Here is a 15,224-nt window from a genome sequence, read left to right as displayed (position 1 = left end):
CTGGAGGCTGTCCTGATTAACAAATCTCTTTTCCTTCGCTTGCTTGTCAAAGTTATTCAAAGCATTTAGGTTACAGCCCTAAAATATACTTTAGAAGCATTTGTAAAGGGTTTTCTTAAATATTTAATGCTGTGAATAATATCTGTTTAATTTCAATATTTGATACCAGAATAATACTAAAGCAGTAGTATCAACCTCAGTACTTGACAGCAATACAAAACCTTGCTCAGCAAAAGGAGAAAAGCATTAAATGTCAGACTCTTGCTCTGAAGTTTATCTGTTGCTTATTTCCATTTAAATGTTGTTTTAAAATGTCAGGGATCAGAAAAATTATTAAATAAAGGAGAAAAATCCATGTTTTTCCTTCCTCCCTACCAAATCTCTTTAGAGTCCCCCGCCAAAGCCAATGAGAGTGTTCCATTTCTTCAGGGGCCTTTGGATCAGTCCTTAGAAAAACAAGTTAACTTTCACATCTAGCAAATGACTTGCCCAGTTATTTTAGTCCTTAAAAGTAATATGTATATTGCTAACATTTTTAGAGTATTGTGTGGATTATGGGTAATGCATTGGTTTCCACATGTTGCACTCAATGTCATTCAAATACTATTTAAAAGGAAAACATATGATATTGTTAAGTGAATTCAATGTGTCTGTTTGCACGAATAAGTGAGAAGGATTTGGCCCTGTTTGATTTGTTTCATGATCTTTTACTACCATCTAAAATTTCCAGTTTTATCTTGCAAACTCTGCCATCCATTGTGTTCACAGGCATAATGATTACTTGGTTTTATTGTGAATATTGGTCTTAGTCCTGCATCCTTGACTTATATGCCCAAAGGATTACTGGCTGGAGTAAGATACTACTTGCAATACTCAAGGGACTACAGGTGTGGAAGGGTTTCAGGATCAGTCCTTTATCTGGATGATGGAATGTACTACTGGACAGAAAAGATGCAAATAACTCTCTAGAGAAAAAAGATTCACCAGTGTCGTTTCATACAGTACAGTACGGCCAGAGCAGCTGGCATTTTGTGCAGTTTGATGCTATGTTTAATTGGTAAATTTCCTAGGGCTGCATTTTTCTTCAGTCTTACTGCAATAAAGTTTACCAAGAACTTACACCAGAAAGTCATCTGTTTTTCCTAAATGAGTTATCTAGGCAATACAAAACACTACAATACAAAGCAGTAAGCTGATGAGTGGCTCCTCTTGTCCAGCAATGAACACTAAGTCCTTCATGAAGTGAGAGGCCAGTCTTTGGTCCATAGCCCTGCCTCATTATTCTTTCTTTAACACTTGCATCAGAGCTGAGCAAGGTATTCACTCCTTGTTTGCTGGAAATCAAGTAGGGCCTCAGCACCCTTTCATACATTCATCCAGGGTTTAATAGTAGTTCTGTAGCTGGTCAGCTTCTCCCAACTCTATGTATACTCTTACATGCTTGCCTGACTAACATACTTTCATACTCCGAGCCTCTCACGTACCATCCCTTCTACACTAAAGACCTGAGTTTAACTAGTGTAGGCCCTTCTGCAGAGTAGGTCTGTCCACAGTTACTTCTCTCGTTAGTGGGATTGCACAGAGACAACTAAGAGTTTGTCCTTTTATAGGTAAATAAAATGCTCCAAAACTTTTTTAGGTTATTGGGTCTGGCTAAGAAAAAGCTTGGTGAAGCTTGAACAATATGTATCAAGATATTTTTGATTGTTCACTATTGCTAGTTATTTTCCTTGGACTTTAAAGTATTTTAGAGTGTCTGTTTATTTATTATTAGTTTGACTGCTTGAAACTATAAATTATTCTTGTTAGTGTAGGGGCTCCAGGGTAGTACAAGACACCATAAATAGAAAACTGTGTGTATTTCCTTTCTTGGCAGAAAATTCTTGTCTTTAAGAGTCCTGTTGAGAGAGTTGGCATCAAATACCTAACGAAAAACAGCAAGGGTTGCCAGAAATCAGGAGTAACGTCATAGCTCTTTTCATCTGTTGTTTACATTGATGTCTGACAAATAAATACCTGGCTTAACCTGTGCCAAAATGTCCATCAGTGGAACATGATGTAATCAACCATCAAGAAATTCTAAACTTCCTTCCTTTCCAGTTATTTTTCTCCTGTTTCCCCTTCTCAAGCCCTCTTAACTGTGTCTTTACTGTGATATGAGCATTTTCCAGTCTGGTTGATATATATCAATGTACTTACATATTCTGTGAAAGTACTAAAATTAGTGTATAGAATACTTTATCCCTTTTTCCCCAACTAACTCTTATTCACATCCTGATATGGAGCAGTGTTGTCAAAATGCCAAAAGTTTTAACATATGTAGATAGTGGTAACAGGAACCTATATCACAAGTTAATCTAGGGCCGGAGTCTCATACCCTTACTCAATGAGCGGCCCAACTGACTTCATTGAGACTCTGTAGAGTAAGGTACTGTACGAGTAATGGTGTCAGTGTCTGGACCTCAATTAATATAAGGGGCTTGGTTTTCTGTTGCCCTGCATCTAATGTAATCGTCTACATCAGTGCAAAATTAGTGTAAAACACTACCATTCTGATCTGGTAATGTTTTACATCCCCTTGGCCCTCCCTTTGCACTGTTGTGAGTGACTACACAAGGTGCAGGGCAACAGAATCAGAGTAAGGAGATGCTCAGAAGATAAGAGGAAGGCTTGGTACTTCGCTGAGCCTGCCTCACTCACATGCACACACACTGCCCTCTAGCAGAAGCCACAGTCATAGAACCTCAACTTTAAACATGTTCATACTGTAAACAACTACAGCAACATTTCGCAAGACAAATACAAACTATATAAAGTTCTAAGAGGAAACTCTATACCTCCTCTCTAAAAGTGGAATCTCTACAGGTGAAGATGCTGTTTAACCTCAACTGTTTTCCCTCAGCTTTTTTTCCATCCCTGTCTAGTGCATAAAAGGCCATGTATGAGAGTTCTGATTGTTAGAACACTTGCTACAGAATTAAGTACCATACTGTTAATTAGTATGTTTATAATTGTCAAAGGACTAAACCAAAAGATTAAAAGAACAGTGTTTTCCTCAGAGATGAAATGTTTGATATTTGCATAATTAGAATAGCTGATCATTGCTATATGGAGGCTAAAATTGTGTATTGCTCCCCTATGCATTTCTTGTGCTATAATATGTAGGTCATTATGCAGTGTAGGGAGAGAAAATGGTCTTGTGTTTAAGATGGATGGCTGAGAGACAGAAAATTTCAGTTTTATTCCTGACTGTGTGACCTTGGACAAGTCACTTAACTGTTATGTACATCAGTTTCCCCTTGATAATATTTGCAGAGGTTTTATGAAGTTAAATATATTAATACGTAGAACGTGCTTTAAAAAGCTGAGTGGGTAAAGGTTAGAATAATGCAAGAGTGCTATTATTATTATAACCTACCTCGTGTGTGGAAACAAAGTAAAAGCACTTTATTTTTTAATAAACATATAAAAAGACAAAAAATATGTCCCATAGTACACAAGATAAAAACAATGGGTATCCTTTACAGGCATGAGGAGACCTCTGCACCCACACACAGACTCCTTGAAGTCAATGGTGCTAGATATAGGTGAATGCGACTCAAGGCCTGTATAACATTTTTGTTTAAATATGTAGATCAGTTTTTTTGCCTTATGCCTATTGTCATACTGTCTAGAGTAGCTCACAGCTGACAGTGTCTATCTCAGGTCAGACTGTCAGAAAACAGGGCAGACCCCTTCCCCCAAAGTGGTGGTATATTCTATAATTATATTTCACCAAGCCAGTAACATGTGTGCACTCCTGGATTACTGTATTCGTTTTACCATGGAGTCACAAACAGTCCCCATAGGCTTTCCAGCATATCTTGCCACCCAGACAAACAAGACTTTGAGATGAGAGGTTTTTAAAACCAAAAGTACCTCACATTAGGTTATTCCCAATCTCAAAGGATCAGTCACTTATCGCAGGTCAACAGATACTCTCGATTTTATACCAAAAACAACACTGGCAGCCAATTTCTCTAAAGGTTTATTATTAGCTAAGAAAAAGAAATTAAAGTTATTGAGAGGTTAAAGCAGGTAAAACAGGTGAGTCCAAGTTTCTAAATCTAAATCTAAAATGGTAGCAGAGATGTCATAATCTGCTAGTTTTCCATAGGCCTCTCAGGATTATAACTTTGGGGATCTCTGTATTGCATCTGAAATACTCCCTGAAAGTGTCCAACCAGATCAGAGATGCAATCAGGATCGATCCCTGGATCCATTCTTATAGCTGCTTTCACAAGTGTTTTCATCACAGCATGGGTTCTTCCTTTGTTGACAAACTGCAAACTGAGCTTGTGAAATTCCATTGTCGAACACAAGAACCCATACTTTGAAGTTAGCAACCTTCTTAATTTACAAGTCCAAGGCTCCAATTGCATTTGGTGGGCAAACAAAATTATCAGGATATATGCTATGTAAATTGTAATGTAACAGCATACAACAGTCCTTCATTAGTTTTCATGAAGTTCACACATCAAGTAAATTCTCATCTTAACACACACTTTTGATGTAGGGTTAATTAAGTACAGGGATATACATATTGTAAATCGATAACAATCAACAGGCTACAGATAAGTGAAGAGAATAGCATTCGCATTTCCTTTGAACTAAATTAACACTCAGGTGATCTAATACACTTAACATTCCTTTTGATATTCACACACAAGTTAATTGGCCTATTGCTCTGGCATGTCAGCATCACGTCTACTTTTTAGCATACTTTTTCCTCCATCTATCACTTGAATTAGGCCACAGTACCGCCCATCTACAGTACCTAAATACCTCACAGATCCATCACATAAACTAGAGGTAATTATAAAACCTAATTGTCTCTAGTGTCTGTGTAATAAAGCTGGGAATTATAAGTATGTTGTTGTTGTTTTAGCAGCCTGAGTCAACATTACCGTGGAGGATGTTTTTGAGACAAAGTCAAAAACATTCCTGAGCAAAATTTAAAAGATATGAATAGACTTGCTTGTCCAAGAAACTATTGATAATCATTTTCTTCTTTGGAAAGGGAGAGAGACAAAGAATTTTGCTTAAAGAATGATAGAATGATATGACTCTATTAAAAGGAATCTTTTTATATTAAATAACCTTATTCAACCCTTCTAAAGATACCTTCAAGAGATGTGATAATCCTTTACCAATCTGGATCCTTGCTTGAGATTTTTTTTTCTTTTGATTCAATTTAACTGCCCGTTCAACCTCTGGTAGAAAAAGGTATATGTCCAGGTAATATTTATTAGTGTTAAAGTCTGTAGCATGGAAATATAACAAAGTTTTTTTCCTCAGAAATCATTATAATTGTTGGGGATGAGATTAGACTTGGAAGAATAACTTTTTTTAAAAGTCAATGAATTTTGCATCTTTCTCTGTTTGCACTTGTCCAGAAGTAGACTGTGATTTTCACAAAAGTATTTGTTTAAAATTGCTTTAAAAAAATCCTCTGAGCAGCTCTATGAGTAGTTTATTGCACCTGTTTGCTGCTTGGAAAGTCTAGCTGTTTTAATTGAATGTATGGGACCAGATCCTCAGGATTGGTTCTTCTGCAGCTAAAGCAGCAGGAAGGACGGGGGCCTGCAAATATAATTTAGAACCCACTTTACAGTTCCCTATTCCTTAAGCTACTCCAAGCATATTTTATTAAGTATAAACTAGAATTCCTTTAAGAAGAACGGCCAGATCAATCTAATGAGCTCCCGTAGCCCATACATTTTGTGTGCTTTTTCCTTTCCACGTATTCTCTCTGAACATGCTCCAATCTTCTCTTCTGACAGAGCTCACTGTAGATCCCGATCTGCTGTCTGCTTCTCCTCCCCAATCTACATCTTTGTTCCTCTCTCAACAAATGACACCTGCCCTCAAATGGAGGCAGCTCCTCCCACAGGCAGACCAACACATTTAGAGTGGCTAAATACTTGCTAGCCAGCCAGAAACTCCTTAAGATCCTTCTGCCTCACCCAATTACCCTTGTTGCTGCTACTCACCTGCCTGCTTGCTGACTCCAAAATCATAGGCCCAGGCTTTTTGAGGTTGTTGGTTAATACAATCCTGCCCTTGACGTGGTCATGATAAGTGTTTCTAGGATATGACCTCTAAATAACCAAAATATGCAAAGTTGGATGCCTGCAATTAGGCACCCAAATCAGTGGCCTGGATTTTCAGAAGAGCTGAAATGCATGGAATTTGCTACTGCTGAGTACTTCTGAAAATCAGACAAGTTCTTTAGACCCTTAAATATGGATTTAAGTACTTTATCCATAGACACCTAGTTTTAAAATGTGAGCCATGTTGTCTTAATTTATTGATCTCTTTCAAGCCTTCGTGAAAGCTATATTTATTGCTGAGCCCAGGCACTGGCACTGGCACTTTCTTTCGGAGCATCTGGTTTTCAGACCCTGATTTTAAACCTTAAGGGAGAGTTTTTGTCAAGAATATTTTGTCCAGAAAGCAATGATTAAGTGGTGCAAAGAAAAATGTTCATGTCCAAACCCCACAGGAAAAAATATAGCTGTCATCCTGTTTCCCCACTCAGCCAGCCCTACAGCATATCAGAGGCGCTATCTATGAAGATGCCAAAAAAGGAAACAACCATGTGCAAACCTCTAAGTAATATCTCTCCTCTGCCAATAACAAATTCTAAAATGAGGTTTCTGAAGCTGTTCAGCTATCCACTCCAATCTTCTTCTTAGCTGATTAACTCAGCCTCAGGCCCGCAGTGTTAATTAAAGTGAAAAGAATAAATACATATTCAATATTTAAAAGGTGCTAAGAATATTTTAAACAGATACCACTACCCAAGGTTTATTCAAATTAATTCCAGCACAATATCTACCTGTTTATGCATTTTAACTCTGGCTGAAGCAGAAGAGGTCATGGATTAGATCCTCAGTTGGTATAACTCAGTGTAGCACCATTAGCTCTATATGCTTTGTTCAATCTGCCTGTGCTGCCTCTGGCAAGTAAAAGAAAGTGATTTTCAGTCAGTGTGGTGTAGTTGGCACAGAGGGTTGGGAGTCAGCTCTGCTGGGTTGTGGTCTTGACTCTGCTACCGAGTTACTGAACAGCTCTGCATTTACACATCTGTGAAACTGGAACAATATGTCCCCACCTTGTGCCTGTGGGATGTTTTGCGGCTTAGTTGATTCAAGTTTGTAAAGTGTTTTGAAATCATAGAATGAAAAATGCTCTGCAAGTTCAAAGTACAGCACGTCAATTACATTGCACAGCAGGAGAGCTGATGAGGAATAACTCCTTTAATTGGGATGAGAAGGTGAATTTTGGGTGGACATTAATTAATTACTCCAATTGGAATGTTGATAGGACACCAAAATGCCATGCCACCAACTGGTTAGGGCTTTGGTTTTATGTCTCATCTGAACTGTAAGGTCAAAATTACAACTTGTACAAACAGGATGAGTGGAATGGCTGCAAAAATGACCATTAGGCTGATAGAAACATGACCTTGTAATTATTGTACTATTTTCCAGTCTTTGACTATTGATTCACTCCTTTGACCTTGTCTGACACGAACTTGCCCTCTGTTTACAGCCCCATCCCTTTGAGGAAGAATCACGTCAGCTAGCCAATCAAAAAAGAACAGAGCAGTGTCATGGGTTTGCTGGCCCTGTAAAAGGAATCTGGGCGTGCCATCCATGACAAGCTAATTTAAGAGAAGGAATTTGGCTAGATGGCTAATTGGGTGACAAGCACCAGGACCTGATAAAAGGCAATCAGGAAGCCGCTGTAGCAAACTGAGCTCTGATGGCCTTTTATCAGGCTCAGGTGCTATTATGCTGTTCAGAGTTCAGGTTAGTGGAATGACTTTGAAGCTGATGTGGAAACACTTTGGCTCCAAGGAAAATGTGCCAACTGTGGATATTGAACTGCCTTTGGTAAATCATGGTGGGGGAAAGAAACAAAACTTTAAAGGGATAACTAACTTACATAACTGAGAGTGATTTTTATAGTGTCAGGGAAATAAACAGGTTGTCCTGCTCAATGCCATGCACTTTGTCATTGTGTATGATGATACCGCTGCAGTGCATCTCTTCCTTTTACACATTAATAGTGACGTTTGGCAGTGGTCTACTAAACATGCCTATTGTAAGAGGATACTTTTAGGAAATTAAAATATAGAAACATGAGTGAAGAAGGCTGGAATCCTACACTCCCTCTAGTTCTTTGTGGTATGCAAGCATCATTCCCCAGCAAATTAGAGGAAAAATTCACCCCTGTGCAGAGTGCCAGACGAATCTTACCTTTGGGTCATGAGCCTGACCAGACTGGGGCTGCATTGGGAATCCTGACAACTCAAGGCAGGATTCCAGACAGTGGAGCATAACAATACATCATGGGTCACTTATTACTTCCGGGGTGGCTGATAAATATTGTTGGACAAAGCATATCCATGTAGCTCACAAACAATACTGCCCCAGGCAGTGGGGCTTGCATCATATGTTCAGTCTGGCATGTTTGTTGAACATACTTCTTAGTTCAGACATGTGCACCCCTGAAGGTATTCACTTCATTTGTAAGTGTAGATGGGACAGGGACCCTCTTTCTGTTTGTACAGCACCTGACATAATGGGTTTCTGGGCCATCACTGGGTATCCTAGGTGCTACCACAGAACAAATTAATAATTTTGCCAGGTGGTTAATATAGTGTGCTGCTATTATTTATATCACTGTACCACAGAGGAGCCCTAGTTATGGCCCAGAACCCCATTGTGGTAGGGACTGTACAAATGGAACAAAAATGTGTTATGCTGACTGCAAAGGATTTGGGGACTGCCTACGCCCTTTAAATCCTCGTGTAATAGCACAGCCTACAGCAGGGCTCTAACTCTGTGTAGTTGCATCAGAATGGAGTCTTCTAGCTAGTTACTTAATAATTATATTTGATGTTCCAAGAAGCTCAAAGATGCATCACCACAGAATTTGTCGTTTTAGATCTCAGGGACAGGTGTTGGTTTAGAAGGCATGATAATAACATTTGCTCTTATGGTGCCTTTCATGAATGACTGTCAAAGCACTTTACAAACCCTAATTAAAACTTTTGACATGTTTGTGATGTAGCTGTATTAGCCCCATTGTACAGATAGGTTAAGGCCAGAATTTCCAAACTTGGATGCTTAAAGTGAGGCACTTACTGTAAATTTATGTGTAGGCACTTAAACAAAAGGAGCCTGCTTTTCAGACACACCGACACCCACCGAAGTTAATGACTGCTGTAGGTGCTCGGCTCCTCTGAAAACCAGGAACCGGGATTCTGGTACCTAATCGTTGGCATGAAAATTTAGACTTAAGTGAATTGCCTAAGGCCACACAGGAATTCAGTGGCAGAGTCAGAATTTGAATTCAGTGACTCTGACAACGTATTCTACTGTTCTAACCATTAGTCATATCCCCCTCCCAAATATTTAATTTCATCGTCAGAAGTTGTTGGTTTCTGTATTAGACTGTAAGCTCTCTAAGACAGGGACTATGTCTCCTGATGTGTTTGTACAGTACCTAGCACGATGAGGCCCTGATCCTGATTGGGTGCTACTGTACTAAGAATATTATATAATGATAATTAGCAGATATGCCATGGCATTGTTTTTATCAAAAATCACAGAAAAGCCACCTTGGTAAAAGTCATGGGCTTCTAAATTTCTTGTGACTGCTCTGTGACTTCATTACAAAGTCTCCTCCTCCTCGCCCGGCAGCGTGGACACTGGCCACTCACAGCAGCACCTTCCCGGGCACTGAAACCCTAATACTGGTTTGATGAAGGGGCAGGCTGAAGAGCAAGTTTGGGCAGTGGGGCCTGGTGCCTCACTCTGGATGTTGTGACTTGGTGCATGATGGAGGGATCGTAACAGAGGGGTAGCTGGGCCAAACCTGAGTGATGCTGCGACCCCACGTGCCAGGTCTCAATGCCCAGAGCAGGACGGGCTCTGGATCCAGCTCCCCAAGATGGGAGCTGCAGGAGCCACCCCTGGGGGGGGGTGAGTCAGAGAGACACAGAAAGAAAAACCACAGCCAAATGGGGAAGTCATGCTATCCATGATGTCTTTCCCACAGTGACAAACCTACAGACCTGAGAATAGTGCTTGTTGTAAGTCTGCCTCCAACTAAATACCATACGCTCCCTTCCACATGACTGAGAACTTGTGATGACATGGCTAGTTTCTAAGACGGAGAGTCTGCCTCAAGGCATCGGTCCTGGCCCCTTTTGGAAATAACATTGTGATAAATCTGCTGAGCAGTAATAGGTCAGCAAAGTGTTGGATTAAGGTTCACTTACTCAGCAGACTGAGAAATAGTCTAACAAATATTTATTAAGGCAAAACACTTGGTGAGCCGTGATCAATTACTCACAAGTGGGAAGCTCATCAGGACAATCTCATTACAGTTGCTGCCAGCACTGAACAATAAAGCTTCAGCTTCCCTTTGTTACACAAACTTATTTATAACTTTTTGTTATCTTCTCTTATACATATGTATTAGTCTCTCATTTCCATGTTAACTAACATGGCTGACAGACTAACATGGCTACCCCTCTGAAAATTTCTTGTTAACACTCTTCCCCTGTCATTACAAGTTTAATGTTAGTTCAAACTAGTCTTTTCTAGCTTTTTAGCTACTTTATGTTTTCTTGTTCTCACAAAGATGATTACTCTGCAATTTCTTACACATCCGCCATACTAAACATGATTATTCTGCAGATTCTTACACAAGTCACAGTTCTACTTATGCTGTTAAATGTTATCAGAACAGACTCTTAAAATCCACAGCTTCTGTCAGGCCTAAATATGCCTTGGCTCGCAGCACAAAGGGCCACTTGATGAGCCTGCTGTTAGTCTTCCCACTTCTTAATGGAGGCTGGTGATCCAGGAGGAAGGGAAAGGTTCCACGGCAGTTGAGAAGACAGTTAGGAAGGGTGGGTGTGAGAGGCAGGATGGCATTGATGGAAGTTGGTGCAGTGCTTCCTGGGGCCCACCTCATGCTGGTGCCTGAGGAAACATTTGTCTGAGTAATGGTACACCTAACAGGCTAGTAAAGTTGTCAAATGACAACTCTCCAGTAATCTGCAAGGAGCAGCAGTTACACTGTGTCTGGTGGTTGATATCATTCGGTTTATGCTCATTGCTTACTGAGGTAAAATTCAAAACTTCCACTGGTCCAAATCCTATGGTCCTTACTGCTGGGCAGATCTCTTCCCCCAGATCTGTGTGTGGAGATGACCCTTGGCATATAAGATGTCCCTGTTTTCCAGCTAGGAGAGGGAGTCCACCCCCTCTTCATATATCTTGTCCCAGATCTGCAGGTGTGGAGAGAACATGGCTGAGGAGATGTATGTTGTATACTTACAATCACTGTGGGGAAATTTGCCTAAAAGAGTTAATGCAGCCACTTGTTCATTCCACTGGATGCAGGCAGCTAAGCTAACTTGACAAGATGGAAATGGATGGGAACCTGGAGTTTGGCAAATAAGATCTATTGGTTGTTGAGTGCTGCTAGAAAATGCCAATTAGGAAAACAATTCTATGACTTTTAGTTACTAAATATGAGTTTCTTCTCATTGATTTAAGACTCAGATAAACACCCATGAATCTTTTAAAATAACTTTTGTTTTTGTGAATTGCTGGAGACTGCAATCTTTGGTTTATCCACTGAACAGATACAACACTGCACGCTTCTTCATACTGCCCAGTCCATGCACCCAGGCAGCCACAAGCGTGAGTAGCTATTTCATTTTCAGTTCTGTTCATGCTCTGGTCTCTCTGCTGACCCTGTCAACCAGGGAACCAATTAGGGCAAATTCTGACAGTGGTTTGTCTTTTGTGTGTGTGTGTGTGTGTGTGTGTGTGTGTACGCTGTGGAGTTAAGATTTAGACTACTGAATCATTTCACAGAACACTGTACAACACTGCATAATGGTGATGGTAGGTGACTCTGATCGCAGGCAGGATTTGAACTCACCAAATGTTGAAAAACTCCATAGCCCAAATCAGTCCCAAACCATGCAGTACCCTTTTATAAATCAGTGCTTATGGAAATAGGATGTGGAGTGAGCATGGAAATAAGTGGTTTTTGTTCTCAATAAATTGGTAGTTGATGTAGAAACTTCTTCTGACTTCTCAGTTTGAGTGTGTCCATCTTTTGTTTTTCTGAAAACTGGTAATAGGATAATAGTAACATTATTTGGAGGGGAAAAAACCCCAAAGCGGTTCCAGTTCTGCAAAGGACAATGGGTATTCAGCACCTAGCAGTACTGTACTCTGTAAGAGCAGGCCTGCTCCTACAATTTGCACATACCCAAACTCCCAGTGACCAAAATGTTAGTTTGAGTGTGCAAGAAACGCAGGACTAGTTCCAAATTCTCTCTTCTTTGAGCCTTTGAAATTACTTATTACTTTAAAACATTCTAGAACAAGGAAAGAAATGTATTAGATAAAGAGAGTTAGTCCATATTCTGCCATTTTCCCAGTAGGCTGCAGCCTTTCCTAAAATAACTCCCACTTGGGATTCCATTCATTAGCATATGATTACATTTGTATCTAGTGTTACAGAACAGTGGACAAGCTGTTCAATTTGCATAGTAGCCTATGGGAATGTATAATGATACCACACATGAATACAGTACTAAAAATGTGCTGCTTCTGTACAGTTAACTGCTGAGAAATCCTAAAAAACAATCTGATTTAAAGAGACACAGCTTTCCGAGGCACCACAAATAAGTTTTATGGTGTTCATGTTTTCTTCATGCATAAGATCCCTTTTTAATAGGAAAGTCTTTTGCACAGACTTTTTGTTTCATATGGACATGCTAAGATCTCTCTTTCAACACAAATAAGAGAGAAAAGTGTTTACAGGATGATATTTGTGGCTAAAACTATGATGTTCAGGTTATAAGGGCTGTTATAAAGATATTCAAAATCCCACGCAGAAAAGTGTTTTAGGGCCAAATGTTGGCCTCTCAGGCACTATTGTACTCTTCTGCAAGTCAGTTAGTGCAAGTACATATCTAAGGGGATAATTTGGATTCATCGTGTTAACATTTACAATAATGAAACTTCAGGAAATAACTTTTTGCATATAAATTTACAGCTGCAAGCTTTGCTATGCTTGGTCCAGCTATTACTGGGTGAAGTTCTTTTGCCTTTGTTATTCAGGAGGTCAGATGTTCCCATGAGGTCAGAGGTCCCATGTTGCCTTAAAATCTATCAGCTGTTTTAGCCTACACTGTATATTATTGGTAGGGCTGCAGATTTGTCACAGCATTCTATCAGAAATCAAGGAGCAGTCACAGTAAACTTAGTAAAAGTCACAGGTTAGTAAAATATGGGGGATATGTAAACAACCAGATTATATTGATTGACAACCTCCAGAAAGTCCAGTGAGATTAATCTTTCACCTTTTCCCCCAGCAAATAAATGCCAGCTACATGACTTCCAACTGTCACATTAAAATATGAACTAAATCATGACCCATGTTACATCCTCATGCAGGGAAGTAAGAGAATGTAAAGTGGCCCCTTGTTTGCCTGTGAAAACTGCTCGCATCACGGGGTAATATAGGGAAAAGCACGATCTCTGTAGTAGGCTGCCATGCATCTATGAGGAGACTTCCTCTCCTTCTGGGTGGAAAGTAGAAGTAGCTTCCAAGCACAACTAAATGGACATGGAGTGGGGAGAAGTAATCTGCACCAAGAAAAGGGCTGAAGGAACTTACTTCCCCTCTGGAGTAAGGGGAACCAGACAATGAATTGTGTCACGATGTGGTCCTTAGTCTGTTTCTAAGCAGCAATAACTACATGCGGTCCCTTGTTCAGGGTCGATTGTAAGTACACAGTGTAAGCCATATGTAAACAGTCAAAAAGCTATATTTATAAGAAACACAATGCCTGTCTGTGGTGGTGGTTTAAATATAGAGAACAGACCACTACTGGCATTTAAAACATCACTGGCTGGGCAAGACAGTGCAATCAGAAAATAGTTCAGGCCTTGGCTGTGATCCTGTCTACAGGCTTCATATATTCCTCTTGCTAGTTGTGAGGGTGTTGTGTGTCTGATAAGTATACTGTAACTTCTCCAATTTTGGGGTCTGTTTTGGAGTGTTTTTTAAAAAAAATATGATTAAATGTAGTGGCCATTAGTTGAGAATAAATAGTGGCAGCTTTGTTACTGAAAATCCTCTGGATATTTTCATTTTTGAAAATGACTGTTGCACATGCAGAGTAGCCACTTCACATCACTAACTGCATACACTCTGCATTCCAAAGCACATTCCCAATTTGCTGAGTATGGCACTACTTGGAGTGTACCGTGAATCGACTGGTAAGGGCAAGTGTGTAAGTACCTGATACTGCTGCTTGTGGAAGTCACTAGCAAACTTCCATAACTAATTACTTAGCAGGGTCACACTCTAGCCCTAATATAATAGCACAGTCATTAGGGGTGGAAGGCACCAACATCATGGGCAGTAACACAGGAACTGAAGCAGGCTCTGCTGAGCTGCGAGCAAGAGGGTCAGAATTGACTTCCTCCCCCAATATGCGGGGTAGCATAGCTATGCTGGTATGTCAGGGTTCTGGGTGCTGTTTATTCTCTCTGAGAAACAGGGGAACTGGGAGGGAGATGATGACATGGGCAACACAATGCATTGTCCCTCGTTCAAGGCAAATCCTTATCTCATGATATAGCCCTTACAGTCAGATGATGATACCATCACTTGCTTTCAATACCTTACCCCACGAGTAATGTTATTGCATTAATGGAATTATGTGTGGAGTAAAGTAGTATTTAGTGTGAATAGAGGCATCTAAATCTGGCTTCTGCTTCACTTGTCAATATATGTCATGAAGTTTTGACTGCACTCTGAATAATCTTAAATAGCATTACATGACTCATTACATGCTTGATTGGCACTGTAATACCTCTATTTCAAAGGCAATTATAACCTTAATATATCTAACTTCTAGTGGAAAAAATAATATGCTTCAGTAATGAAAATAGCCTAAACTCTGATTACTTTTTCAGCTAATCACTGACATTTAATATTGAGATTTTTTTAATGTTCCACTGAGGGGAAAGAAAAAAAGGGGGGGGGATTACTTTCAGGGGTCTTGTTTATAGTTGATTTGCTAGAAGTATGGCTGATTTCCCAGATTTTAATGTTTTTATGATGTC

Source organism: Emydura macquarii, unplaced genomic scaffold, assembly GCF_026122565.2.
Source record: "Emydura macquarii macquarii isolate MOO-44397 ecotype Brisbane River unplaced genomic scaffold, CSIRO-AGI_Emac_v2 contig_2372, whole genome shotgun sequence".
In the NCBI taxonomy this organism is placed as follows: domain Eukaryota; kingdom Metazoa; phylum Chordata; order Testudines; family Chelidae; genus Emydura; species Emydura macquarii.
Note: the sequence above shows the minus strand (reverse complement) of the source record.